Genomic DNA, 23458 nt, shown 5'->3' with positions numbered 1-23458 from the left:
AAAGTTGTTACGCATCGGCAATCGGACATTTTCTCTAACCAGTGTATTCAAGATATTATGGCCATTGCCGAGTGAATGCTGTAGTGCTTCCCGACGAGTCGGGTTCGGATCCTCTGTCAACTTCCACGCAGGGTGATGATCATTTGGTCATCACACTCGCCAGCTGAAATCGGCGCTGCCTTTTCGCAGTAGTAAAAGAGAAGTGGCCCGTGGGGGGATCGAACCCACGACCTTCGCGTTATTAGCACGACGCTCTAACCAACTGAGCTAACGGGCCTCGGCAGATGCAGCTGCTCAGCCCTACGCTGGAATCAGGTGGCATGAAGCCATACACCATTCCTATGGTCGTCGTGTGTCTGCTTCCCTAGTCTATATTCTGCTGACGGTCACGAAACAGTAGCTATATTGCGAGCAGGACGGGAAACGGCCGCTCGGACAGCTCAAACTTGTCACGATTCGTGTGGAAAAAATTCCGTTCCGGTACCGGGAATCGAACCCGGGCCTCCTGGGTGAAAGCCAGGTATCCTAGCCACTAGACCACACCGGATGCGGCCGTTTCATTCGACCGTTCGTACGGTCGCTTGTCGCATTGTCGCTCTCTTTGCGAGCATCTTTGCACATACTGACTGGCAAGGCGCGCACCTCAAACGTCGCAGAGCAATGCTTTTGGCTTCATGCTCTGCTGGGAGAAGAGGAATAGGGAAGCTGTATGTAGCAATAACAGGAAGTAAACATTTTCCCGCTGAAGCGTTGAAACGTTGCGGATAACAAACAAGAAATAAGTTGGCGCCCTAGCAACAGCACCACCTTCAGTCACAGAAAATTAGATGCCCCGGGTGAGGATCGAACTCACGACCTTAAGATTATGAGACTTACGCGCTGCCTACTGCGCTACCGAGGCAGGCGATCGTTAGACCTTCTGGAATCTTGGTAAGTACCGAATACAAGTGGTAGAGAGTCTGCACTCCCTGGCTCATTTTTTCTGTTGCTACACGTGCATTCACGGCGCGGCAGGCAACTTGCGATGCTAGGCCGACGCCAGTATGTACAATAGCACGCAGGAGTCCAAACGAGCAGTCGTCCGCGCTGCATGATTGGTTCTTTCCACACGGAATCCCGCGGTTCATTCTCATGGCTCACGCAGTTCGAGTGCGAAAGACACGCAGCACCCCTACCGGAGAAAAAACAAAATGATGCATCGGCCGGGAATCGAACCCGGGCCGCCCGCGTGGCAGGCGAGCATTCTACCACTGAACCACCGATGCTCGGGCCAGCGGTACCTTCACGCTGCTTCCCGAGCAGATGTCTCAAGGGAAAGTGGGACTGCCGTCAAGCGCCGTAGCATTCTGTGGAGAAGATGCTGCAGACGCTGAATCCTGCACTGCACTGCTTAAAGATGCCGCCAGAACGCGGTCCTCTGCGTACTCTTGCGCCGCCGGCGCCGACTCTTGCCAAAGGATGCGAAATGTGCGCGGATACGCTGTCCGAATGCGTCTGGATGTGCTCCCCTAGCCTGCCTCGAAATGCGCCTGCCGGGTACGATCACCTTCGGCCGCTGCCGACAGGCGGGAAGCCGACTCAGCGCGGTGGCGGGGCGCTCGCTTGTGCGGTGGTGGTGTAATGGTCAGCATAGTTGCCTTCCAAGCAGTTGATCCGGGTTCGATTCCCGGCCACCGCAGCAGGCTTTTAATTTCGCGTATGAGTACTTTTGCCACGCGCTCTTAAACTATTGTTTTTTCGCCCTCTTACTCGCTGCATACCAGCCCTTAGTGTGTCTCGACTTGTCTCGACTTTGCTCAGCTGACGCGAGAGCTGACGCTCTCAAATCGGCCTATATCAAAACGACAAGCACGAGAAACGACTGAGAGAGGTAAGGAGAGGCGAGGCGAGGCGATGGACACACAGCACGCCCCCTTCATTTCACGGTGGCGTCTCCCTGGCCGAATCGGGCTGTAGCTCCGAAAACAAAGGAGAAACAAAAATAGGAAGTAAAACTGCCAATACTGCCCTGTGTTCCCATGCGCTCACCCGCCCAAGTACTGACAAGGGCCAAAGTTGTTACGCATCGGCAATCGGACATTTTCTTTCATTTTCTCTAACCAGTGTATTCAAGATATTATGGCCATTGCCGAGTGAATGCTGTAGTGCTTCCCGACGAGTCGGGTTCGGATCCTCTGTCAACTTCCACGCAGGGTGATGATCATTTGGTCATCACACTCGCCAGCTGAAATCGGCGCTGCCTTTTCGCAGTAGTAAAAGAGAAGTGGCCCGTGGGGGGATCGAACCCACGACCTTCGCGTTATTAGCACGACGCTCTAACCAACTGAGCTAACGGGCCTCGGCAGATGCAGTTGCTCAGCCCTACGCTGGAATCAGGTGGCATGAAGCCATACACCATTCCTATGGTCGTCGTGTGTCTGCTTCCCTAGTCTATATTCTGCTGACGGTCACGAAACAGTAGCTATATTGCGAGCAGGACGGGAAACGGCCGCTCGGACAGCTCAAACTTGTCACGATTCGTGTGGAAAAAATTCCGTTCCGGTACCGGGAATCGAACCCGGGCCTCCTGGGTGAAAGCCAGGTATCCTAGCCACTAGACCACACCGGATGCGGCCGTTTCATTCGACCGTTCGTACGGTCGCTTGTCGCATTGTCGCTCTCTTTGCGAGCATCTTTGCACATACTGACTGGCAAGGCGCGCACCTCAAACGTCGCAGAGCAATGCTTTTGGCTTCATGCTCTGCTGGGAGAAGAGGAATAGGGAAGCTGTATGTAGCAATAACAGGAAGTAAACATTTTCCCGCTGAAGCGTTGAAACGTTGCGGATAACAAACAAGAAATAAGTTGGCGCCCTAGCAACAGCACCACCTTCAGTCACAGAAAATTAGATGCCCCGGGTGAGGATCGAACTCACGACCTTAAGATTATGAGACTTACGCGCTGCCTACTGCGCTACCGAGGCAGGCGATCGTTAGACCTTCTGGAATCTTGGTAAGTACCGAATACAAGTGGTAGAGAGTCTGCACTCCCTGGCTCATTTTTTCTGTTGCTACACGTGCATTCACGGCGCGGCAGGCAACTTGCGATGCTAGGCCGACGCCAGTATGTACAATAGCACGCAGGAGTCCAAACGAGCAGTCGTCCGCGCTGCATGATTGGTTCTTTCCACACGGAATCCCGCGGTTCATTCTCATGGCTCACGCAGTTCGAGTGCGAAAGACACGCAGCACCCCTACCGGAGAAAAAACAAAATGATGCATCGGCCGGGAATCGAACCCGGGCCGCCCGCGTGGCAGGCGAGCATTCTACCACTGAACCACCGATGCTCGGGCCAGCGGTATCTTCACGCTGCTTCCCGAGCAGATGTCTCAAGGGAAAGTGGGACTGCCGTCAAGCGCCGTAGCATTCTGTGGAGAAGATGCTGCAGACGCTGAATCCTGCACTGCACTGCTTAAAGATGCCGCCAGAACGCGGTCCTCTGCGTACTCTTGCGCCGCCGGCGCCGACTCTTGCCAAAGGATGCGAAATGTGCGCGGATACGCTGTCCGAATGCGTCTGGATGTGCTCCCCTAGCCTGCCTCGAAATGCGCCTGCCGGGTACGATCACCTTCGGCCGCTGCCGACAGGCGGGAAGCCGACTCAGCGCGGTGGCGGGGCGCTCGCTTGTGCGGTGGTGGTGTAATGGTCAGCATAGTTGCCTTCCAAGCAGTTGATCCGGGTTCGATTCCCGGCCACCGCAGCAGGCTTTTAATTTCGCGTATGAGTACTTTTGCCACGCGCTCTTAAACTATTGTTTTTTCGCCCTCTTACTCGCTGCATACCAGCCCTTAGTGTGTCTCGACTTGTCTCGACTTTGCTCAGCTGACGCGAGAGCTGACGCTCTCAAATCGGCCTATATCAAAACGACAAGCACGAGAAACGACTGAGAGAGGTAAGGAGAGGCGAGGCGAGGCGATGGACACACAGCACGCCCCCTTCATTTCACGGTGGCGTCTCCCTGGCCGAATCGGGCTGTAGCTCCGAAAACAAAGGAGAAACAAAAATAGGAAGTAAAACTGCCAATACTGCCCTGTGTTCCCATGCGCTCACCCGCCCAAGTACTGACAAGGGCCAAAGTTGTTACGCATCGGCAATCGGACATTTTCTTTCATTTTCTCTAACCAGTGTATTCAAGATATTATGGCCATTGCCGAGTGAATGCTGTAGTGCTTCCCGACGAGTCGGGTTCGGATCCTCTGTCAACTTCCACGCAGGGTGATGATCATTTGGTCATCACACTCGCCAGCTGAAATCGGCGCTGCCTTTTCGCAGTAGTAAAAGAGAAGTGGCCCGTGGGGGGATCGAACCCACGACCTTCGCGTTATTAGCACGACGCTCTAACCAACTGAGCTAACGGGCCTCGGCAGATGCAGTTGCTCAGCCCTACGCTGGAATCAGGTGGCATGAAGCCATACACCATTCCTATGGTCGTCGTGTGTCTGCTTCCCTAGTCTATATTCTGCTGACGGTCACGAAACAGTAGCTATATTGCGAGCAGGACGGGAAACGGCCGCTCGGACAGCTCAAACTTGTCACGATTCGTGTGGAAAAAATTCCGTTCCGGTACCGGGAATCGAACCCGGGCCTCCTGGGTGAAAGCCAGGTATCCTAGCCACTAGACCACACCGGATGCGGCCGTTTCATTCGACCGTTCGTACGGTCGCTTGTCGCATTGTCGCTCTCTTTGCGAGCATCTTTGCACATACTGACTGGCAAGGCGCGCACCTCAAACGTCGCAGAGCAATGCTTTTGGCTTCATGCTCTGCTGGGAGAAGAGGAATAGGGAAGCTGTATGTAGCAATAACAGGAAGTAAACATTTTCCCGCTGAAGCGTTGAAACGTTGCGGATAACAAACAAGAAATAAGTTGGCGCCCTAGCAACAGCACCACCTTCAGTCACAGAAAATTAGATGCCCCGGGTGAGGATCGAACTCACGACCTTAAGATTATGAGACTTACGCGCTGCCTACTGCGCTACCGAGGCAGGCGATCGTTAGACCTTCTGGAATCTTGGTAAGTACCGAATACAAGTGGTAGAGAGTCTGCACTCCCTGGCTCATTTTTTCTGTTGCTACACGTGCATTCACGGCGCGGCAGGCAACTTGCGATGCTAGGCCGACGCCAGTATGTACAATAGCACGCAGGAGTCCAAACGAGCAGTCGTCCGCGCTGCATGATTGGTTCTTTCCACACGGAATCCCGCGGTTCATTCTCATGGCTCACGCAGTTCGAGTGCGAAAGACACGCAGCACCCCTACCGGAGAAAAAACAAAATGATGCATCGGCCGGGAATCGAACCCGGGCCGCCCGCGTGGCAGGCGAGCATTCTACCACTGAACCACCGATGCTCGGGCCAGCGGTACCTTCACGCTGCTTCCCGAGCAGATGTCTCAAGGGAAAGTGGGACTGCCGTCAAGCGCCGTAGCATTCTGTGGAGAAGATGCTGCAGACGCTGAATCCTGCACTGCACTGCTTAAAGATGCCGCCAGAACGCGGTCCTCTGCGTACTCTTGCGCCGCCGGCGCCGACTCTTGCCAAAGGATGCGAAATGTGCGCGGATACGCTGTCCGAATGCGTCTGGATGTGCTCCCCTAGCCTGCCTCGAAATGCGCCTGCCGGGTACGATCACCTTCGGCCGCTGCCGACAGGCGGGAAGCCGACTCAGCGCGGTGGCGGGGCGCTCGCTTGTGCGGTGGTGGTGTAATGGTCAGCATAGTTGCCTTCCAAGCAGTTGATCCGGGTTCGATTCCCGGCCACCGCAGCAGGCTTTTAATTTCGCGTATGAGTACTTTTGCCACGCGCTCTTAAACTATTGTTTTTTCGCCCTCTTACTCGCTGCATACCAGCCCTTAGTGTGTCTCGACTTGTCTCGACTTTGCTCAGCTGACGCGAGAGCTGACGCTCTCAAATCGGCCTATATCAAAACGACAAGCACGAGAAACGACTGAGAGAGGTAAGGAGAGGCGAGGCGAGGCGATGGACACACAGCACGCCCCCTTCATTTCACGGTGGCGTCTCCCTGGCCGAATCGGGCTGTAGCTCCGAAAACAAAGGAGAAACAAAAATAGGAAGTAAAACTGCCAATACTGCCCTGTGTTCCCATGCGCTCACCCGCCCAAGTACTGACAAGGGCCAAAGTTGTTACGCATCGGCAATCGGACATTTTCTTTCATTTTCTCTAACCAGTGTATTCAAGATATTATGGCCATTGCCGAGTGAATGCTGTAGTGCTTCCCGACGAGTCGGGTTCGGATCCTCTGTCAACTTCCACGCAGGGTGATGATCATTTGGTCATCACACTCGCCAGCTGAAATCGGCGCTGCCTTTTCGCAGTAGTAAAAGAGAAGTGGCCCGTGGGGGGATCGAACCCACGACCTTCGCGTTATTAGCACGACGCTCTAACCAACTGAGCTAACGGGCCTCGGCAGATGCAGTTGCTCAGCCCTACGCTGGAATCAGGTGGCATGAAGCCATACACCATTCCTATGGTCGTCGTGTGTCTGCTTCCCTAGTCTATATTCTGCTGACGGTCACGAAACAGTAGCTATATTGCGAGCAGGACGGGAAACGGCCGCTCGGACAGCTCAAACTTGTCACGATTCGTGTGGAAAAAATTCCGTTCCGGTACCGGGAATCGAACCCGGGCCTCCTGGGTGAAAGCCAGGTATCCTAGCCACTAGACCACACCGGATGCGGCCGTTTCATTCGACCGTTCGTACGGTCGCTTGTCGCATTGTCGCTCTCTTTGCGAGCATCTTTGCACATACTGACTGGCAAGGCGCGCACCTCAAACGTCGCAGAGCAATGCTTTTGGCTTCATGCTCTGCTGGGAGAAGAGGAATAGGGAAGCTGTATGTAGCAATAACAGGAAGTAAACATTTTCCCGCTGAAGCGTTGAAACGTTGCGGATAACAAACAAGAAATAAGTTGGCGCCCTAGCAACAGCACCACCTTCAGTCACAGAAAATTAGATGCCCCGGGTGAGGATCGAACTCACGACCTTAAGATTATGAGACTTACGCGCTGCCTACTGCGCTACCGAGGCAGGCGATCGTTAGACCTTCTGGAATCTTGGTAAGTACCGAATACAAGTGGTAGAGAGTCTGCACTCCCTGGCTCATTTTTTCTGTTGCTACACGTGCATTCACGGCGCGGCAGGCAACTTGCGATGCTAGGCCGACGCCAGTATGTACAATAGCACGCAGGAGTCCAAACGAGCAGTCGTCCGCGCTGCATGATTGGTTCTTTCCACACGGAATCCCGCGGTTCATTCTCATGGCTCACGCAGTTCGAGTGCGAAAGACACGCAGCACCCCTACCGGAGAAAAAACAAAATGATGCATCGGCCGGGAATCGAACCCGGGCCGCCCGCGTGGCAGGCGAGCATTCTACCACTGAACCACCGATGCTCGGGCCAGCGGTACCTTCACGCTGCTTCCCGAGCAGATGTCTCAAGGGAAAGTGGGACTGCCGTCAAGCGCCGTAGCATTCTGTGGAGAAGATGCTGCAGACGCTGAATCCTGCACTGCACTGCTTAAAGATGCCGCCAGAACGCGGTCCTCTGCGTACTCTTGCGCCGCCGGCGCCGACTCTTGCCAAAGGATGCGAAATGTGCGCGGATACGCTGTCCGAATGCGTCTGGATGTGCTCCCCTAGCCTGCCTCGAAATGCGCCTGCCGGGTACGATCACCTTCGGCCGCTGCCGACAGGCGGGAAGCCGACTCAGCGCGGTGGCGGGGCGCTCGCTTGTGCGGTGGTGGTGTAATGGTCAGCATAGTTGCCTTCCAAGCAGTTGATCCGGGTTCGATTCCCGGCCACCGCAGCAGGCTTTTAATTTCGCGTATGAGTACTTTTGCCACGCGCTCTTAAACTATTGTTTTTTCGCCCTCTTACTCGCTGCATACCAGCCCTTAGTGTGTCTCGACTTGTCTCGACTTTGCTCAGCTGACGCGAGAGCTGACGCTCTCAAATCGGCCTATATCAAAACGACAAGCACGAGAAACGACTGAGAGAGGTAAGGAGAGGCGAGGCGAGGCGATGGACACACAGCACGCCCCCTTCATTTCACGGTGGCGTCTCCCTGGCCGAATCGGGCTGTAGCTCCGAAAACAAAGGAGAAACAAAAATAGGAAGTAAAACTGCCAATACTGCCCTGTGTTCCCATGCGCTCACCCGCCCAAGTACTGACAAGGGCCAAAGTTGTTACGCATCGGCAATCGGACATTTTCTTTCATTTTCTCTAACCAGTGTATTCAAGATATTATGGCCATTGCCGAGTGAATGCTGTAGTGCTTCCCGACGAGTCGGGTTCGGATCCTCTGTCAACTTCCACGCAGGGTGATGATCATTTGGTCATCACACTCGCCAGCTGAAATCGGCGCTGCCTTTTCGCAGTAGTAAAAGAGAAGTGGCCCGTGGGGGGATCGAACCCACGACCTTCGCGTTATTAGCACGACGCTCTAACCAACTGAGCTAACGGGCCTCGGCAGATGCAGTTGCTCAGCCCTACGCTGGAATCAGGTGGCATGAAGCCATACACCATTCCTATGGTCGTCGTGTGTCTGCTTCCCTAGTCTATATTCTGCTGACGGTCACGAAACAGTAGCTATATTGCGAGCAGGACGGGAAACGGCCGCTCGGACAGCTCAAACTTGTCACGATTCGTGTGGAAAAAATTCCGTTCCGGTACCGGGAATCGAACCCGGGCCTCCTGGGTGAAAGCCAGGTATCCTAGCCACTAGACCACACCGGATGCGGCCGTTTCATTCGACCGTTCGTACGGTCGCTTGTCGCATTGTCGCTCTCTTTGCGAGCATCTTTGCACATACTGACTGGCAAGGCGCGCACCTCAAACGTCGCAGAGCAATGCTTTTGGCTTCATGCTCTGCTGGGAGAAGAGGAATAGGGAAGCTGTATGTAGCAATAACAGGAAGTAAACATTTTCCCGCTGAAGCGTTGAAACGTTGCGGATAACAAACAAGAAATAAGTTGGCGCCCTAGCAACAGCACCACCTTCAGTCACAGAAAATTAGATGCCCCGGGTGAGGATCGAACTCACGACCTTAAGATTATGAGACTTACGCGCTGCCTACTGCGCTACCGAGGCAGGCGATCGTTAGACCTTCTGGAATCTTGGTAAGTACCGAATACAAGTGGTAGAGAGTCTGCACTCCCTGGCTCATTTTTTCTGTTGCTACACGTGCATTCACGGCGCGGCAGGCAACTTGCGATGCTAGGCCGACGCCAGTATGTACAATAGCACGCAGGAGTCCAAACGAGCAGTCGTCCGCGCTGCATGATTGGTTCTTTCCACACGGAATCCCGCGGTTCATTCTCATGGCTCACGCAGTTCGAGTGCGAAAGACACGCAGCACCCCTACCGGAGAAAAAACAAAATGATGCATCGGCCGGGAATCGAACCCGGGCCGCCCGCGTGGCAGGCGAGCATTCTACCACTGAACCACCGATGCTCGGGCCAGCGGTACCTTCACGCTGCTTCCCGAGCAGATGTCTCAAGGGAAAGTGGGACTGCCGTCAAGCGCCGTAGCATTCTGTGGAGAAGATGCTGCAGACGCTGAATCCTGCACTGCACTGCTTAAAGATGCCGCCAGAACGCGGTCCTCTGCGTACTCTTGCGCCGCCGGCGCCGACTCTTGCCAAAGGATGCGAAATGTGCGCGGATACGCTGTCCGAATGCGTCTGGATGTGCTCCCCTAGCCTGCCTCGAAATGCGCCTGCCGGGTACGATCACCTTCGGCCGCTGCCGACAGGCGGGAAGCCGACTCAGCGCGGTGGCGGGGCGCTCGCTTGTGCGGTGGTGGTGTAATGGTCAGCATAGTTGCCTTCCAAGCAGTTGATCCGGGTTCGATTCCCGGCCACCGCAGCAGGCTTTTAATTTCGCGTATGAGTACTTTTGCCACGCGCTCTTAAACTATTGTTTTTTCGCCCTCTTACTCGCTGCATACCAGCCCTTAGTGTGTCTCGACTTGTCTCGACTTTGCTCAGCTGACGCGAGAGCTGACGCTCTCAAATCGGCCTATATCAAAACGACAAGCACGAGAAACGACTGAGAGAGGTAAGGAGAGGCGAGGCGAGGCGATGGACACACAGCACGCCCCCTTCATTTCACGGTGGCGTCTCCCTGGCCGAATCGGGCTGTAGCTCCGAAAACAAAGGAGAAACAAAAATAGGAAGTAAAACTGCCAATACTGCCCTGTGTTCCCATGCGCTCACCCGCCCAAGTACTGACAAGGGCCAAAGTTGTTACGCATCGGCAATCGGACATTTTCTTTCATTTTCTCTAACCAGTGTATTCAAGATATTATGGCCATTGCCGAGTGAATGCTGTAGTGCTTCCCGACGAGTCGGGTTCGGATCCTCTGTCAACTTCCACGCAGGGTGATGATCATTTGGTCATCACACTCGCCAGCTGAAATCGGCGCTGCCTTTTCGCAGTAGTAAAAGAGAAGTGGCCCGTGGGGGGATCGAACCCACGACCTTCGCGTTATTAGCACGACGCTCTAACCAACTGAGCTAACGGGCCTCGGCAGATGCAGTTGCTCAGCCCTACGCTGGAATCAGGTGGCATGAAGCCATACACCATTCCTATGGTCGTCGTGTGTCTGCTTCCCTAGTCTATATTCTGCTGACGGTCACGAAACAGTAGCTATATTGCGAGCAGGACGGGAAACGGCCGCTCGGACAGCTCAAACTTGTCACGATTCGTGTGGAAAAAATTCCGTTCCGGTACCGGGAATCGAACCCGGGCCTCCTGGGTGAAAGCCAGGTATCCTAGCCACTAGACCACACCGGATGCGGCCGTTTCATTCGACCGTTCGTACGGTCGCTTGTCGCATTGTCGCTCTCTTTGCGAGCATCTTTGCACATACTGACTGGCAAGGCGCGCACCTCAAACGTCGCAGAGCAATGCTTTTGGCTTCATGCTCTGCTGGGAGAAGAGGAATAGGGAAGCTGTATGTAGCAATAACAGGAAGTAAACATTTTCCCGCTGAAGCGTTGAAACGTTGCGGATAACAAACAAGAAATAAGTTGGCGCCCTAGCAACAGCACCACCTTCAGTCACAGAAAATTAGATGCCCCGGGTGAGGATCGAACTCACGACCTTAAGATTATGAGACTTACGCGCTGCCTACTGCGCTACCGAGGCAGGCGATCGTTAGACCTTCTGGAATCTTGGTAAGTACCGAATACAAGTGGTAGAGAGTCTGCACTCCCTGGCTCATTTTTTCTGTTGCTACACGTGCATTCACGGCGCGGCAGGCAACTTGCGATGCTAGGCCGACGCCAGTATGTACAATAGCACGCAGGAGTCCAAACGAGCAGTCGTCCGCGCTGCATGATTGGTTCTTTCCACACGGAATCCCGCGGTTCATTCTCATGGCTCACGCAGTTCGAGTGCGAAAGACACGCAGCACCCCTACCGGAGAAAAAACAAAATGATGCATCGGCCGGGAATCGAACCCGGGCCGCCCGCGTGGCAGGCGAGCATTCTACCACTGAACCACCGATGCTCGGGCCAGCGGTACCTTCACGCTGCTTCCCGAGCAGATGTCTCAAGGGAAAGTGGGACTGCCGTCAAGCGCCGTAGCATTCTGTGGAGAAGATGCTGCAGACGCTGAATCCTGCACTGCACTGCTTAAAGATGCCGCCAGAACGCGGTCCTCTGCGTACTCTTGCGCCGCCGGCGCCGACTCTTGCCAAAGGATGCGAAATGTGCGCGGATACGCTGTCCGAATGCGTCTGGATGTGCTCCCCTAGCCTGCCTCGAAATGCGCCTGCCGGGTACGATCACCTTCGGCCGCTGCCGACAGGCGGGAAGCCGACTCAGCGCGGTGGCGGGGCGCTCGCTTGTGCGGTGGTGGTGTAATGGTCAGCATAGTTGCCTTCCAAGCAGTTGATCCGGGTTCGATTCCCGGCCACCGCAGCAGGCTTTTAATTTCGCGTATGAGTACTTTTGCCACGCGCTCTTAAACTATTGTTTTTTCGCCCTCTTACTCGCTGCATACCAGCCCTTAGTGTGTCTCGACTTGTCTCGACTTTGCTCAGCTGACGCGAGAGCTGACGCTCTCAAATCGGCCTATATCAAAACGACAAGCACGAGAAACGACTGAGAGAGGTAAGGAGAGGCGAGGCGAGGCGATGGACACACAGCACGCCCCCTTCATTTCACGGTGGCGTCTCCCTGGCCGAATCGGGCTGTAGCTCCGAAAACAAAGGAGAAACAAAAATAGGAAGTAAAACTGCCAATACTGCCCTGTGTTCCCATGCGCTCACCCGCCCAAGTACTGACAAGGGCCAAAGTTGTTACGCATCGGCAATCGGACATTTTCTTTCATTTTCTCTAACCAGTGTATTCAAGATATTATGGCCATTGCCGAGTGAATGCTGTAGTGCTTCCCGACGAGTCGGGTTCGGATCCTCTGTCAACTTCCACGCAGGGTGATGATCATTTGGTCATCACACTCGCCAGCTGAAATCGGCGCTGCCTTTTCGCAGTAGTAAAAGAGAAGTGGCCCGTGGGGGGATCGAACCCACGACCTTCGCGTTATTAGCACGACGCTCTAACCAACTGAGCTAACGGGCCTCGGCAGATGCAGTTGCTCAGCCCTACGCTGGAATCAGGTGGCATGAAGCCATACACCATTCCTATGGTCGTCGTGTGTCTGCTTCCCTAGTCTATATTCTGCTGACGGTCACGAAACAGTAGCTATATTGCGAGCAGGACGGGAAACGGCCGCTCGGACAGCTCAAACTTGTCACGATTCGTGTGGAAAAAATTCCGTTCCGGTACCGGGAATCGAACCCGGGCCTCCTGGGTGAAAGCCAGGTATCCTAGCCACTAGACCACACCGGATGCGGCCGTTTCATTCGACCGTTCGTACGGTCGCTTGTCGCATTGTCGCTCTCTTTGCGAGCATCTTTGCACATACTGACTGGCAAGGCGCGCACCTCAAACGTCGCAGAGCAATGCTTTTGGCTTCATGCTCTGCTGGGAGAAGAGGAATAGGGAAGCTGTATGTAGCAATAACAGGAAGTAAACATTTTCCCGCTGAAGCGTTGAAACGTTGCGGATAACAAACAAGAAATAAGTTGGCGCCCTAGCAACAGCACCACCTTCAGTCACAGAAAATTAGATGCCCCGGGTGAGGATCGAACTCACGACCTTAAGATTATGAGACTTACGCGCTGCCTACTGCGCTACCGAGGCAGGCGATCGTTAGACCTTCTGGAATCTTGGTAAGTACCGAATACAAGTGGTAGAGAGTCTGCACTCCCTGGCTCATTTTTTCTGTTGCTACACGTGCATTCACGGCGCGGCAGGCAACTTGCGATGCTAGGCCGACGCCAGTATGTACAATAGCACGCAGGAGTCCAAACGAGCAGTCGTCCGCGCTGCATGATTGGTTCTTTCCACACGGAATCCCGCGGTTCATTCTCATGGCTCACGCAGTTCGAGTGCGAAAGACACGCAGCACCCCTACCGGAGAAAAAACAAAATGATGCATCGGCCGGGAATCGAACCCGGGCCGCCCGCGTGGCAGGCGAGCATTCTACCACTGAACCACCGATGCTCGGGCCAGCGGTACCTTCACGCTGCTTCCCGAGCAGATGTCTCAAGGGAAAGTGGGACTGCCGTCAAGCGCCGTAGCATTCTGTGGAGAAGATGCTGCAGACGCTGAATCCTGCACTGCACTGCTTAAAGATGCCGCCAGAACGCGGTCCTCTGCGTACTCTTGCGCCGCCGGCGCCGACTCTTGCCAAAGGATGCGAAATGTGCGCGGATACGCTGTCCGAATGCGTCTGGATGTGCTCCCCTAGCCTGCCTCGAAATGCGCCTGCCGGGTACGATCACCTTCGGCCGCTGCCGACAGGCGGGAAGCCGACTCAGCGCGGTGGCGGGGCGCTCGCTTGTGCGGTGGTGGTGTAATGGTCAGCATAGTTGCCTTCCAAGCAGTTGATCCGGGTTCGATTCCCGGCCACCGCAGCAGGCTTTTAATTTCGCGTATGAGTACTTTTGCCACGCGCTCTTAAACTATTGTTTTTTCGCCCTCTTACTCGCTGCATACCAGCCCTTAGTGTGTCTCGACTTGTCTCGACTTTGCTCAGCTGACGCGAGAGCTGACGCTCTCAAATCGGCCTATATGAAAACGACAAGCACGAGAAACGACTGAGAGAGGTAAGGAGAGGCGAGGCGAGGCGATGGACACACAGCACGCCCCCTTCATTTCACGGTGGCGTCTCCCTGGCCGAATCGGGCTGTAGCTCCGAAAACAAAGGAGAAACAAAAATAGGAAGTAAAACTGCCAATACTGCCCTGTGTTCCCATGCGCTCACCCGCCCAAGTACTGACAAGGGCCAAAGTTGTTACGCATCGGCAATCGGACATTTTCTTTCATTTTCTCTAACCAGTGTATTCAAGATATTATGGCCATTGCCGAGTGAATGCTGTAGTGCTTCCCGACGAGTCGGGTTCGGATCCTCTGTCAACTTCCACGCAGGGTGATGATCATTTGGTCATCACACTCGCCAGCTGAAATCGGCGCTGCCTTTTCGCAGTAGTAAAAGAGAAGTGGCCCGTGGGGGGATCGAACCCACGACCTTCGCGTTATTAGCACGACGCTCTAACCAACTGAGCTAACGGGCCTCGGCAGATGCAGTTGCTCAGCCCTACGCTGGAATCAGGTGGCATGAAGCCATACACCATTCCTATGGTCGTCGTGTGTCTGCTTCCCTAGTCTATATTCTGCTGACGGTCACGAAACAGTAGCTATATTGCGAGCAGGACGGGAAACGGCCGCTCGGACAGCTCAAACTTGTCACGATTCGTGTGGAAAAAATTCCGTTCCGGTACCGGGAATCGAACCCGGGCCTCCTGGGTGAAAGCCAGGTATCCTAGCCACTAGACCACACCGGATGCGGCCGTTTCATTCGACCGTTCGTACGGTCGCTTGTCGCATTGTCGCTCTCTTTGCGAGCATCTTTGCACATACTGACTGGCAAGGCGCGCACCTCAAACGTCGCAGAGCAATGCTTTTGGCTTCATGCTCTGCTGGGAGAAGAGGAATAGGGAAGCTGTATGTAGCAATAACAGGAAGTAAACATTTTCCCGCTGAAGCGTTGAAACGTTGCGGATAACAAACAAGAAATAAGTTGGCGCCCTAGCAACAGCACCACCTTCAGTCACAGAAAATTAGATGCCCCGGGTGAGGATCGAACTCACGACCTTAAGATTATGAGACTTACGCGCTGCCTACTGCGCTACCGAGGCAGGCGATCGTTAGACCTTCTGGAATCTTGGTAAGTACCGAATACAAGTGGTAGAGAGTCTGCACTCCCTGGCTCATTTTTTCTGTTGCTACACGTGCATTCACGGCGCGGCAGGCAACTTGCGATGCTAGGCCGACGCCAGTATGTACAATAGCACGCAGGAGTCCAAACGAGCAGTCGTCCGCGCTGCATGATTGGTTCTTTCCACACGGAATCCCGCGGTTCATTCTCATGGCTCACGCAGTTCGAGTGCGAAAGACACGCAGCACCCCTACCGGAGAAAAAACAAAATGATGCATCGGCCGGGAATCGAACCCGGGCCGCCCGCGTGGCAGGCGAGCATTCTACCACTGAACCACCGATGCTCGGGCCAGCGGTACCTTCACGCTGCTTCCCGAGCAGATGTCTCAAGGGAAAGTGGGACTGCCGTCAAGCGCCGTAGCATTCTGTGGAGAAGATGCTGCAGACGCTGAATCCTGCACTGCACTGCTTAAAGATGCCGCCAGAACGCGGTCCTCTGCGTACTCTTGCGCCGCCGGCGCCGACTCTTGCCAAAGGATGCGAAATGTGCGCGGATACGCTGTCCGAATGCGTCTGGATGTGCTCCCCTAGCCTGCCTCGAAATGCGCCTGCCGGGTACGATCACCTTCGGCCGCTGCCGACAGGCGGGAAGCCGACTCAGCGCGGTGGCGGGGCGCTCGCTTGTGCGGTGGTGGTGTAATGGTCAGCATAGTTGCCTTCCAAGCAGTTGATCCGGGTTCGATTCCCGGCCACCGCAGCAGGCTTTTAATTTCGCGTATGAGTACTTTTGCCACGCGCTCTTAAACTATTGTTTTTTCGCCCTCTTACTCGCTGCATACCAGCCCTTAGTGTGTCTCGACTTGTCTCGACTTTGCTCAGCTGACGCGAGAGCTGACGCTCTCAAATCGGCCTATATCAAAACGACAAGCACGAGAAACGACTGAGAGAGGTAAGGAGAGGCGAGGCGAGGCGATGGACACACAGCACGCCCCCTTCATTTCACGGTGGCGTCTCCCTGGCCGAATCGGGCTGTAGCTCCGAAAACAAAGGAGAAACAAAAATAGGAAGTAAAACTGCCAATACTGCCCTGTGTTCCCATGCGCTCACCCGCCCAAGTACTGACAAGGGCCAAAGTTGTTACGCATCGGCAATCGGACATTTTCTTTCATTTTCTCTAACCAGTGTATTCAAGATATTATGGCCATTGCCGAGTGAATGCTGTAGTGCTTCCCGACGAGTCGGGTTCGGATCCTCTGTCAACTTCCACGCAGGGTGATGATCATTTGGTCATCACACTCGCCAGCTGAAATCGGCGCTGCCTTTTCGCAGTAGTAAAAGAGAAGTGGCCCGTGGGGGGATCGAACCCACGACCTTCGCGTTATTAGCACGACGCTCTAACTAACTGAGCTAACGGGCCTCGGCAGATGCAGTTGCTCAGCCCTACGCTGGAATCAGGTGGCATGAAGCCATACACCATTCCTATGGTCGTCGTGTGTCTGCTTCCCTAGTCTATATTCTGCTGACGGTCACGAAACAGTAGCTATATTGCGAGCAGGACGGGAAACGGCCGCTCGGACAGCTCAAACTTGTCACGATTCGTGTGGAAAAAATTCCGTTCCGGTACCGGGAATCGAACCCGGGCCTCCTGGGTGAAAGCCAGGTATCCTAGCCACTAGACCACACCGGATGCGGCCGTTTCATTCGACCGTTCGTACGGTCGCTTGTCGCATTGTCGCTCTCTTTGCGAGCATCTTTGCACATACTGACTGGCAAGGCGCGCACCTCAAACGTCGCAGAGCAATGCTTTTGGCTTCATGCTCTGCTGGGAGAAGAGGAATAGGGAAGCTGTATGTAGCAATAACAGGAAGTAAACATTTTCCCGCTGAAGCGTTGAAACGTTGCGGATAACAAACAAGAAATAAGTTGGCGCCCTAGCAACAGCACCACCTTCAGTCACAGAAAATTAGATGCCCCGGGTGAGGATCGAACTCACGACCTTAAGATTATGAGACTTACGCGCTGCCTACTGCGCTACCGAGGCAGGCGATCGTTAGACCTTCTGGAATCTTGGTAAGTACCGAATACAAGTGGTAGAGAGTCTGCACTCCCTGGCTCATTTTTTCTGTTGCTACACGTGCATTCACGGCGCGGCAGGCAACTTGCGATGCTAGGCCGACGCCAGTATGTACAATAGCACGCAGGAGTCCAAACGAGCAGTCGTCCGCGCTGCATGATTGGTTCTTTCCACACGGAATCCCGCGGTTCATTCTCATGGCTCACGCAGTTCGAGTGCGAAAGACACGCAGCACCCCTACCGGAGAAAAAACAAAATGATGCATCGGCCGGGAATCGAACCCGGGCCGCCCGCGTGGCAGGCGAGCATTCTACCACTGAACCACCGATGCTCGGGCCAGCGGTACCTTCACGCTGCTTCCCGAGCAGATGTCTCAAGGGAAAGTGGGACTGCCGTCAAGCGCCGTAGCATTCTGTGGAGAAGATGCTGCAGACGCTGAATCCTGCACTGCACTGCTTAAAGATGCCGCCAGAACGCGGTCCTCTGCGTACTCTTGCGCCGCCGGCGCCGACTCTTGCCAAAGGATGCGAAATGTGCGCGGATACGCTGTCCGAATGCGTCTGGATGTGCTCCCCTAGCCTGCCTCGAAATGCGCCTGCCGGGTACGATCACCTTCGGCCGCTGCCGACAGGCGGGAAGCCGACTCAGCGCGGTGGCGGGGCGCTCGCTTGTGCGGTGGTGGTGTAATGGTCAGCATAGTTGCCTTCCAAGCAGTTGATCCGGGTTCGATTCCCGGCCACCGCAGCAGGCTTTTAATTTCGCGTATGAGTACTTTTGCCACGCGCTCTTAAACTATTGTTTTTTCGCCCTCTTACTCGCTGCATACCAGCCCTTAGTGTGTCTCGACTTGTCTCGACTTTGCTCAGCTGACGCGAGAGCTGACGCTCTCAAATCGGCCTATATCAAAACGACAAGCACGAGAAACGACTGAGAGAGGTAAGGAGAGGCGAGGCGAGGCGATGGACACACAGCACGCCCCCTTCATTTCACGGTGGCGTCTCCCTGGCCGAATCGGGCTGTAGCTCCGAAAACAAAGGAGAAACAAAAATAGGAAGTAAAACTGCCAATACTGCCCTGTGTTCCCATGCGCTCACCCGCCCAAGTACTGACAAGGGCCAAAGTTGTTACGCATCGGCAATCGGACATTTTCTTTCATTTTCTCTAACCAGTGTATTCAAGATATTATGGCCATTGCCGAGTGAATGCTGTAGTGCTTCCCGACGAGTCGGGTTCGGATCCTCTGTCAACTTCCACGCAGGGTGATGATCATTTGGTCATCACACTCGCCAGCTGAAATCGGCGCTGCCTTTTCGCAGTAGTAAAAGAGAAGTGGCCCGTGGGGGGATCGAACCCACGACCTTCGCGTTATTAGCACGACGCTCTAACCAACTGAGCTAACGGGCCTCGGCAGATGCAGTTGCTCAGCCCTACGCTGGAATCAGGTGGCATGAAGCCATACACCATTCCTATGGTCGTCGTGTGTCTGCTTCCCTAGTCTATATTCTGCTGACGGTCACGAAACAGTAGCTATATTGCGAGCAGGACGGGAAACGGCCGCTCGGACAGCTCAAACTTGTCACGATTCGTGTGGAAAAAATTCCGTTCCGGTACCGGGAATCGAACCCGGGCCTCCTGGGTGAAAGCCAGGTATCCTAGCCACTAGACCACACCGGATGCGGCCGTTTCATTCGACCGTTCGTACGGTCGCTTGTCGCATTGTCGCTCTCTTTGCGAGCATCTTTGCACATACTGACTGGCAAGGCGCGCACCTCAAACGTCGCAGAGCAATGCTTTTGGCTTCATGCTCTGCTGGGAGAAGAGGAATAGGGAAGCTGTATGTAGCAATAACAGGAAGTAAACATTTTCCCGCTGAAGCGTTGAAACGTTGCGGATAACAAACAAGAAATAAGTTGGCGCCCTAGCAACAGCACCACCTTCAGTCACAGAAAATTAGATGCCCCGGGTGAGGATCGAACTCACGACCTTAAGATTATGAGACTTACGCGCTGCCTACTGCGCTACCGAGGCAGGCGATCGTTAGACCTTCTGGAATCTTGGTAAGTACCGAATACAAGTGGTAGAGAGTCTGCACTCCCTGGCTCATTTTTTCTGTTGCTACACGTGCATTCACGGCGCGGCAGGCAACTTGCGATGCTAGGCCGACGCCAGTATGTACAATAGCACGCAGGAGTCCAAACGAGCAGTCGTCCGCGCTGCATGATTGGTTCTTTCCACACGGAATCCCGCGGTTCATTCTCATGGCTCACGCAGTTCGAGTGCGAAAGACACGCAGCACCCCTACCGGAGAAAAAACAAAATGATGCATCGGCCGGGAATCGAACCCGGGCCGCCCGCGTGGCAGGCGAGCATTCTACCACTGAACCACCGATGCTCGGGCCAGCGGTACCTTCACGCTGCTTCCCGAGCAGATGTCTCAAGGGAAAGTGGGACTGCCGTCAAGCGCCGTAGCATTCTGTGGAGAAGATGCTGCAGACGCTGAATCCTGCACTGCACTGCTTAAAGATGCCGCCAGAACGCGGTCCTCTGCGTACTCTTGCGCCGCCGGCGCCGACTCTTGCCAAAGGATGCGAAATGTGCGCGGATACGCTGTCCGAATGCGTCTGGATGTGCTCCCCTAGCCTGCCTCGAAATGCGCCTGCCGGGTACGATCACCTTCGGCCGCTGCCGACAGGCGGGAAGCCGACTCAGCGCGGTGGCGGGGCGCTCGCTTGTGCGGTGGTGGTGTAATGGTCAGCATAGTTGCCTTCCAAGCAGTTGATCCGGGTTCGATTCCCGGCCACCGCAGCAGGCTTTTAATTTCGCGTATGAGTACTTTTGCCACGCGCTCTTAAACTATTGTTTTTTCGCCCTCTTACTCGCTGCATACCAGCCCTTAGTGTGTCTCGACTTGTCTCGACTTTGCTCAGCTGACGCGAGAGCTGACGCTCTCAAATCGGCCTATATCAAAACGACAAGCACGAGAAACGACTGAGAGAGGTAAGGAGAGGCGAGGCGAGGCGATGGACACACAGCACGCCCCCTTCATTTCACGGTGGCGTCTCCCTGGCCGAATCGGGCTGTAGCTCCGAAAACAAAGGAGAAACAAAAATAGGAAGTAAAACTGCCAATACTGCCCTGTGTTCCCATGCGCTCACCCGCCCAAGTACTGACAAGGGCCAAAGTTGTTACGCATCGGCAATCGGACATTTTCTTTCATTTTCTCTAACCAGTGTATTCAAGATATTATGGCCATTGCCGAGTGAATGCTGTAGTGCTTCCCGACGAGTCGGGTTCGGATCCTCTGTCAACTTCCACGCAGGGTGATGATCATTTGGTCATCACACTCGCCAGCTGAAATCGGCGCTGCCTTTTCGCAGTAGTAAAAGAGAAGTGGCCCGTGGGGGGATCGAACCCACGACCTTCGCGTTATTAGCACGACGCTCTAACCAACTGAGCTAACGGGCCTCGGCAGATGCAGTTGCTCAGCCCTACGCTGGAATCAGGTGGCATGAAGCCATACACCATTCCTATGGTCGTCGTGTGTCTGCTTCCCTAGTCTATATTCTGCTGACGGTCACGAAACAGTAGCTATATTGCGAGCAGGACGGGAAACGGCCGCTCGGACAGCTCAAACTTGTCACGATTCGTGTGGAAAAAATTCCGTTCCGGTACCGGGAATCGAACCCGGGCCTCCTGGGTGAAAGCCAGGTATCCTAGCCACTAGACCACACCGGATGCGGCCGTTTCATTCGACCGTTCGTACGGTCGCTTGTCGCATTGTCGCTCTCTTTGCGAGCATCTTTGCACATACTGACTGGCAAGGCGCGCACCTCAAACGTCGCAGAGCAATGCTTTTGGCTTCATGCTCTGCTGGGAGAAGAGGAATAGGGAAGCTGTATGTAGCAATAACAGGAAGTAAACATTTTCCCGCTGAAGCGTTGAAACGTTGCGGATAACAAACAAGAAATAAGTTGGCGCCCTAGCAACAGCACCACCTTCAGTCACAGAAAATTAGATGCCCCGGGTGAGGATCGAACTCACGACCTTAAGATTATGAGACTTACGCGCTGCCTACTGCGCTACCGAGGCAGGCGATCGTTAGACCTTCTGGAATCTTGGTAAGTACCGAATACAAGTGGTAGAGAGTCTGCACTCCCTGGCTCATTTTTTCTGTTGCTACACGTGCATTCACGGCGCGGCAGGCAACTTGCGATGCTAGGCCGACGCCAGTATGTACAATAGCACGCAGGAGTCCAAACGAGCAGTCGTCCGCGCTGCATGATTGGTTCTTTCCACACGGAATCCCGCGGTTCATTCTCATGGCTCACGCAGTTCGAGTGCGAAAGACACGCAGCACCCCTACCGGAGAAAAAACAAAATGATGCATCGGCCGGGAATCGAACCCGGGCCGCCCGCGTGGCAGGCGAGCATTCTACCACTGAACCACCGATGCTCGGGCCAGCGGTACCTTCACGCTGCTTCCCGAGCAGATGTCTCAAGGGAAAGTGGGACTGCCGTCAAGCGCCGTAGCATTCTGTGGAGAAGATGCTGCAGACGCTGAATCCTGCACTGCACTGCTTAAAGATGCCGCCAGAACGCGGTCCTCTGCGTACTCTTGCGCCGCCGGCGCCGACTCTTGCCAAAGGATGCGAAATGTGCGCGGATACGCTGTCCGAATGCGTCTGGATGTGCTCCCCTAGCCTGCCTCGAAATGCGCCTGCCGGGTACGATCACCTTCGGCCGCTGCCGACAGGCGGGAAGCCGACTCAGCGCGGTGGCGGGGCGCTCGCTTGTGCGGTGGTGGTGTAATGGTCAGCATAGTTGCCTTCCAAGCAGTTGATCCGGGTTCGATTCCCGGCCACCGCAGCAGGCTTTTAATTTCGCGTATGAGTACTTTTGCCACGCGCTCTTAAACTATTGTTTTTTCGCCCTCTTACTCGCTGCATACCAGCCCTTAGTGTGTCTCGACTTGTCTCGACTTTGCTCAGCTGACGCGAGAGCTGACGCTCTCAAATCGGCCTATATCAAAACGACAAGCACGAGAAACGACTGAGAGAGGTAAGGAGAGGCGAGGCGAGGCGATGGACACACAGCACGCCCCCTTCATTTCACGGTGGCGTCTCCCTGGCCGAATCGGGCTGTAGCTCCGAAAACAAAGGAGAAACAAAAATAGGAAGTAAAACTGCCAATACTGCCCTGTGTTCCCATGCGCTCACCCGCCCAAGTACTGACAAGGGCCAAAGTTGTTACGCATCGGCAATCGGACATTTTCTTTCATTTTCTCTAACCAGTGTATTCAAGATATTATGGCCATTGCCGAGTGAATGCTGTAGTGCTTCCCGACGAGTCGGGTTCGGATCCTCTGTCAACTTCCACGCAGGGTGATGATCATTTGGTCATCACACTCGCCAGCTGAAATCGGCGCTGCCTTTTCGCAGTAGTAAAAGAGAAGTGGCCCGTGGGGGGATCGAACCCACGACCTTCGCGTTATTAGCACGACGCTCTAACCAACTGAGCTAACGGGCCTCGGCAGATGCAGTTGCTCAGCCCTACGCTGGAATCAGGTGGCATGAAGCCATACACCATTCCTATGGTCGTCGTGTGTCTGCTTCCCTAGTCTATATTCTGCTGACGGTCACGAAACAGTAGCTATATTGCGAGCAGGACGGGAAACGGCCGCTCGGACAGCTCAAACTTGTCACGATTCGTGTGGAAAAAATTCCGTTCCGGTACCGGGAATCGAACCCGGGCCTCCTGGGTGAAAGCCAGGTATCCTAGCCACTAGACCACACCGGATGCGGCCGTTTCATTCGACCGTTCGTACGGTCGCTTGTCGCATTGTCGCTCTCTTTGCGAGCATCTTTGCACATACTGACTGGCAAGGCGCGCACCTCAAACGTCGCAGAGCAATGCTTTTGGCTTCATGCTCTGCTGGGAGAAGAGGAATAGGGAAGCTGTATGTAGCAATAACAGGAAGTAAACATTTTCCCGCTGAAGCGTTGAAACGTTGCGGATAACAAACAAGAAATAAGTTGG

General features: G+C 54.5%; 57 non-coding genes across 57 annotated transcripts; 11 read left to right on the top strand and 46 right to left on the bottom strand.

The window, feature by feature from the left end:
• Positions 1-203: 203 nt before the first annotated feature.
• Positions 204-277, bottom strand: Trnai-aau. Its single transcript has one exon. It is a non-coding gene; the product is annotated as a tRNA-Ile (tRNA).
• Positions 278-475: 198 nt separating this feature from the next.
• Positions 476-547, bottom strand: Trnae-uuc. Its single transcript has one exon. It is a non-coding gene; the product is annotated as a tRNA-Glu (tRNA).
• Positions 548-828: 281 nt separating this feature from the next.
• Positions 829-901, bottom strand: Trnam-cau. The gene has a single exon. It is a non-coding gene; the product is annotated as a tRNA-Met (tRNA).
• A 293-nt stretch (positions 902-1194) lies between these two features.
• Positions 1195-1265, bottom strand: Trnag-gcc. Its single transcript has one exon. It is a non-coding gene; the product is annotated as a tRNA-Gly (tRNA).
• Positions 1266-1606: 341 nt separating this feature from the next.
• On the top strand, positions 1607-1678 carry Trnag-ucc. Its single transcript has one exon. It is a non-coding gene; the product is annotated as a tRNA-Gly (tRNA).
• Positions 1679-2264: 586 nt separating this feature from the next.
• Trnai-aau lies at positions 2265-2338 on the bottom strand. Its single transcript has one exon. It is a non-coding gene; the product is annotated as a tRNA-Ile (tRNA).
• Positions 2339-2536: 198 nt separating this feature from the next.
• Trnae-uuc lies at positions 2537-2608 on the bottom strand. The gene has a single exon. It is a non-coding gene; the product is annotated as a tRNA-Glu (tRNA).
• Positions 2609-2889: 281 nt separating this feature from the next.
• Positions 2890-2962, bottom strand: Trnam-cau. Its single transcript has one exon. It is a non-coding gene; the product is annotated as a tRNA-Met (tRNA).
• A 293-nt stretch (positions 2963-3255) lies between these two features.
• Trnag-gcc lies at positions 3256-3326 on the bottom strand. The gene has a single exon. It is a non-coding gene; the product is annotated as a tRNA-Gly (tRNA).
• A 341-nt stretch (positions 3327-3667) lies between these two features.
• On the top strand, positions 3668-3739 carry Trnag-ucc. The gene has a single exon. It is a non-coding gene; the product is annotated as a tRNA-Gly (tRNA).
• A 586-nt stretch (positions 3740-4325) lies between these two features.
• Trnai-aau lies at positions 4326-4399 on the bottom strand. Its single transcript has one exon. It is a non-coding gene; the product is annotated as a tRNA-Ile (tRNA).
• A 198-nt stretch (positions 4400-4597) lies between these two features.
• Trnae-uuc lies at positions 4598-4669 on the bottom strand. The gene has a single exon. It is a non-coding gene; the product is annotated as a tRNA-Glu (tRNA).
• A 281-nt stretch (positions 4670-4950) lies between these two features.
• On the bottom strand, positions 4951-5023 carry Trnam-cau. Its single transcript has one exon. It is a non-coding gene; the product is annotated as a tRNA-Met (tRNA).
• A 293-nt stretch (positions 5024-5316) lies between these two features.
• Trnag-gcc lies at positions 5317-5387 on the bottom strand. Its single transcript has one exon. It is a non-coding gene; the product is annotated as a tRNA-Gly (tRNA).
• Positions 5388-5728: 341 nt separating this feature from the next.
• On the top strand, positions 5729-5800 carry Trnag-ucc. Its single transcript has one exon. It is a non-coding gene; the product is annotated as a tRNA-Gly (tRNA).
• A 586-nt stretch (positions 5801-6386) lies between these two features.
• Positions 6387-6460, bottom strand: Trnai-aau. The gene has a single exon. It is a non-coding gene; the product is annotated as a tRNA-Ile (tRNA).
• A 198-nt stretch (positions 6461-6658) lies between these two features.
• Trnae-uuc lies at positions 6659-6730 on the bottom strand. Its single transcript has one exon. It is a non-coding gene; the product is annotated as a tRNA-Glu (tRNA).
• A 281-nt stretch (positions 6731-7011) lies between these two features.
• Trnam-cau lies at positions 7012-7084 on the bottom strand. Its single transcript has one exon. It is a non-coding gene; the product is annotated as a tRNA-Met (tRNA).
• A 293-nt stretch (positions 7085-7377) lies between these two features.
• On the bottom strand, positions 7378-7448 carry Trnag-gcc. The gene has a single exon. It is a non-coding gene; the product is annotated as a tRNA-Gly (tRNA).
• A 341-nt stretch (positions 7449-7789) lies between these two features.
• Trnag-ucc lies at positions 7790-7861 on the top strand. Its single transcript has one exon. It is a non-coding gene; the product is annotated as a tRNA-Gly (tRNA).
• Positions 7862-8447: 586 nt separating this feature from the next.
• Trnai-aau lies at positions 8448-8521 on the bottom strand. Its single transcript has one exon. It is a non-coding gene; the product is annotated as a tRNA-Ile (tRNA).
• Positions 8522-8719: 198 nt separating this feature from the next.
• Positions 8720-8791, bottom strand: Trnae-uuc. The gene has a single exon. It is a non-coding gene; the product is annotated as a tRNA-Glu (tRNA).
• Positions 8792-9072: 281 nt separating this feature from the next.
• On the bottom strand, positions 9073-9145 carry Trnam-cau. Its single transcript has one exon. It is a non-coding gene; the product is annotated as a tRNA-Met (tRNA).
• A 293-nt stretch (positions 9146-9438) lies between these two features.
• Trnag-gcc lies at positions 9439-9509 on the bottom strand. Its single transcript has one exon. It is a non-coding gene; the product is annotated as a tRNA-Gly (tRNA).
• A 341-nt stretch (positions 9510-9850) lies between these two features.
• On the top strand, positions 9851-9922 carry Trnag-ucc. The gene has a single exon. It is a non-coding gene; the product is annotated as a tRNA-Gly (tRNA).
• Positions 9923-10508: 586 nt separating this feature from the next.
• Positions 10509-10582, bottom strand: Trnai-aau. Its single transcript has one exon. It is a non-coding gene; the product is annotated as a tRNA-Ile (tRNA).
• A 198-nt stretch (positions 10583-10780) lies between these two features.
• Trnae-uuc lies at positions 10781-10852 on the bottom strand. The gene has a single exon. It is a non-coding gene; the product is annotated as a tRNA-Glu (tRNA).
• Positions 10853-11133: 281 nt separating this feature from the next.
• On the bottom strand, positions 11134-11206 carry Trnam-cau. The gene has a single exon. It is a non-coding gene; the product is annotated as a tRNA-Met (tRNA).
• Positions 11207-11499: 293 nt separating this feature from the next.
• On the bottom strand, positions 11500-11570 carry Trnag-gcc. Its single transcript has one exon. It is a non-coding gene; the product is annotated as a tRNA-Gly (tRNA).
• Positions 11571-11911: 341 nt separating this feature from the next.
• Trnag-ucc lies at positions 11912-11983 on the top strand. Its single transcript has one exon. It is a non-coding gene; the product is annotated as a tRNA-Gly (tRNA).
• Positions 11984-12569: 586 nt separating this feature from the next.
• On the bottom strand, positions 12570-12643 carry Trnai-aau. The gene has a single exon. It is a non-coding gene; the product is annotated as a tRNA-Ile (tRNA).
• Positions 12644-12841: 198 nt separating this feature from the next.
• Trnae-uuc lies at positions 12842-12913 on the bottom strand. Its single transcript has one exon. It is a non-coding gene; the product is annotated as a tRNA-Glu (tRNA).
• A 281-nt stretch (positions 12914-13194) lies between these two features.
• Positions 13195-13267, bottom strand: Trnam-cau. Its single transcript has one exon. It is a non-coding gene; the product is annotated as a tRNA-Met (tRNA).
• Positions 13268-13560: 293 nt separating this feature from the next.
• Trnag-gcc lies at positions 13561-13631 on the bottom strand. The gene has a single exon. It is a non-coding gene; the product is annotated as a tRNA-Gly (tRNA).
• A 341-nt stretch (positions 13632-13972) lies between these two features.
• Trnag-ucc lies at positions 13973-14044 on the top strand. The gene has a single exon. It is a non-coding gene; the product is annotated as a tRNA-Gly (tRNA).
• Positions 14045-14630: 586 nt separating this feature from the next.
• Positions 14631-14704, bottom strand: Trnai-aau. The gene has a single exon. It is a non-coding gene; the product is annotated as a tRNA-Ile (tRNA).
• A 198-nt stretch (positions 14705-14902) lies between these two features.
• Positions 14903-14974, bottom strand: Trnae-uuc. Its single transcript has one exon. It is a non-coding gene; the product is annotated as a tRNA-Glu (tRNA).
• Positions 14975-15255: 281 nt separating this feature from the next.
• Positions 15256-15328, bottom strand: Trnam-cau. Its single transcript has one exon. It is a non-coding gene; the product is annotated as a tRNA-Met (tRNA).
• A 293-nt stretch (positions 15329-15621) lies between these two features.
• On the bottom strand, positions 15622-15692 carry Trnag-gcc. The gene has a single exon. It is a non-coding gene; the product is annotated as a tRNA-Gly (tRNA).
• Positions 15693-16033: 341 nt separating this feature from the next.
• Positions 16034-16105, top strand: Trnag-ucc. The gene has a single exon. It is a non-coding gene; the product is annotated as a tRNA-Gly (tRNA).
• A 586-nt stretch (positions 16106-16691) lies between these two features.
• Trnai-aau lies at positions 16692-16765 on the bottom strand. Its single transcript has one exon. It is a non-coding gene; the product is annotated as a tRNA-Ile (tRNA).
• A 198-nt stretch (positions 16766-16963) lies between these two features.
• On the bottom strand, positions 16964-17035 carry Trnae-uuc. Its single transcript has one exon. It is a non-coding gene; the product is annotated as a tRNA-Glu (tRNA).
• A 281-nt stretch (positions 17036-17316) lies between these two features.
• Trnam-cau lies at positions 17317-17389 on the bottom strand. Its single transcript has one exon. It is a non-coding gene; the product is annotated as a tRNA-Met (tRNA).
• A 293-nt stretch (positions 17390-17682) lies between these two features.
• Trnag-gcc lies at positions 17683-17753 on the bottom strand. Its single transcript has one exon. It is a non-coding gene; the product is annotated as a tRNA-Gly (tRNA).
• A 341-nt stretch (positions 17754-18094) lies between these two features.
• Trnag-ucc lies at positions 18095-18166 on the top strand. Its single transcript has one exon. It is a non-coding gene; the product is annotated as a tRNA-Gly (tRNA).
• A 586-nt stretch (positions 18167-18752) lies between these two features.
• On the bottom strand, positions 18753-18826 carry Trnai-aau. Its single transcript has one exon. It is a non-coding gene; the product is annotated as a tRNA-Ile (tRNA).
• Positions 18827-19024: 198 nt separating this feature from the next.
• On the bottom strand, positions 19025-19096 carry Trnae-uuc. The gene has a single exon. It is a non-coding gene; the product is annotated as a tRNA-Glu (tRNA).
• Positions 19097-19377: 281 nt separating this feature from the next.
• Trnam-cau lies at positions 19378-19450 on the bottom strand. The gene has a single exon. It is a non-coding gene; the product is annotated as a tRNA-Met (tRNA).
• A 293-nt stretch (positions 19451-19743) lies between these two features.
• Positions 19744-19814, bottom strand: Trnag-gcc. Its single transcript has one exon. It is a non-coding gene; the product is annotated as a tRNA-Gly (tRNA).
• A 341-nt stretch (positions 19815-20155) lies between these two features.
• Trnag-ucc lies at positions 20156-20227 on the top strand. Its single transcript has one exon. It is a non-coding gene; the product is annotated as a tRNA-Gly (tRNA).
• Positions 20228-20813: 586 nt separating this feature from the next.
• Positions 20814-20887, bottom strand: Trnai-aau. The gene has a single exon. It is a non-coding gene; the product is annotated as a tRNA-Ile (tRNA).
• A 198-nt stretch (positions 20888-21085) lies between these two features.
• On the bottom strand, positions 21086-21157 carry Trnae-uuc. The gene has a single exon. It is a non-coding gene; the product is annotated as a tRNA-Glu (tRNA).
• A 281-nt stretch (positions 21158-21438) lies between these two features.
• Trnam-cau lies at positions 21439-21511 on the bottom strand. Its single transcript has one exon. It is a non-coding gene; the product is annotated as a tRNA-Met (tRNA).
• A 293-nt stretch (positions 21512-21804) lies between these two features.
• Trnag-gcc lies at positions 21805-21875 on the bottom strand. Its single transcript has one exon. It is a non-coding gene; the product is annotated as a tRNA-Gly (tRNA).
• A 341-nt stretch (positions 21876-22216) lies between these two features.
• On the top strand, positions 22217-22288 carry Trnag-ucc. The gene has a single exon. It is a non-coding gene; the product is annotated as a tRNA-Gly (tRNA).
• Positions 22289-22874: 586 nt separating this feature from the next.
• On the bottom strand, positions 22875-22948 carry Trnai-aau. The gene has a single exon. It is a non-coding gene; the product is annotated as a tRNA-Ile (tRNA).
• Positions 22949-23146: 198 nt separating this feature from the next.
• Positions 23147-23218, bottom strand: Trnae-uuc. The gene has a single exon. It is a non-coding gene; the product is annotated as a tRNA-Glu (tRNA).
• Between the last annotated feature and the right edge of the window lie 240 nt (positions 23219-23458).

This window comes from Schistocerca americana, unplaced genomic scaffold (assembly GCF_021461395.2).
Source record: "Schistocerca americana isolate TAMUIC-IGC-003095 unplaced genomic scaffold, iqSchAmer2.1 HiC_scaffold_241, whole genome shotgun sequence".
Lineage (NCBI taxonomy): Eukaryota > Metazoa > Arthropoda > Insecta > Orthoptera > Acrididae > Schistocerca > Schistocerca americana.
Note: the sequence above shows the minus strand (reverse complement) of the source record. Positions and strands in the feature narration are given on the sequence as shown.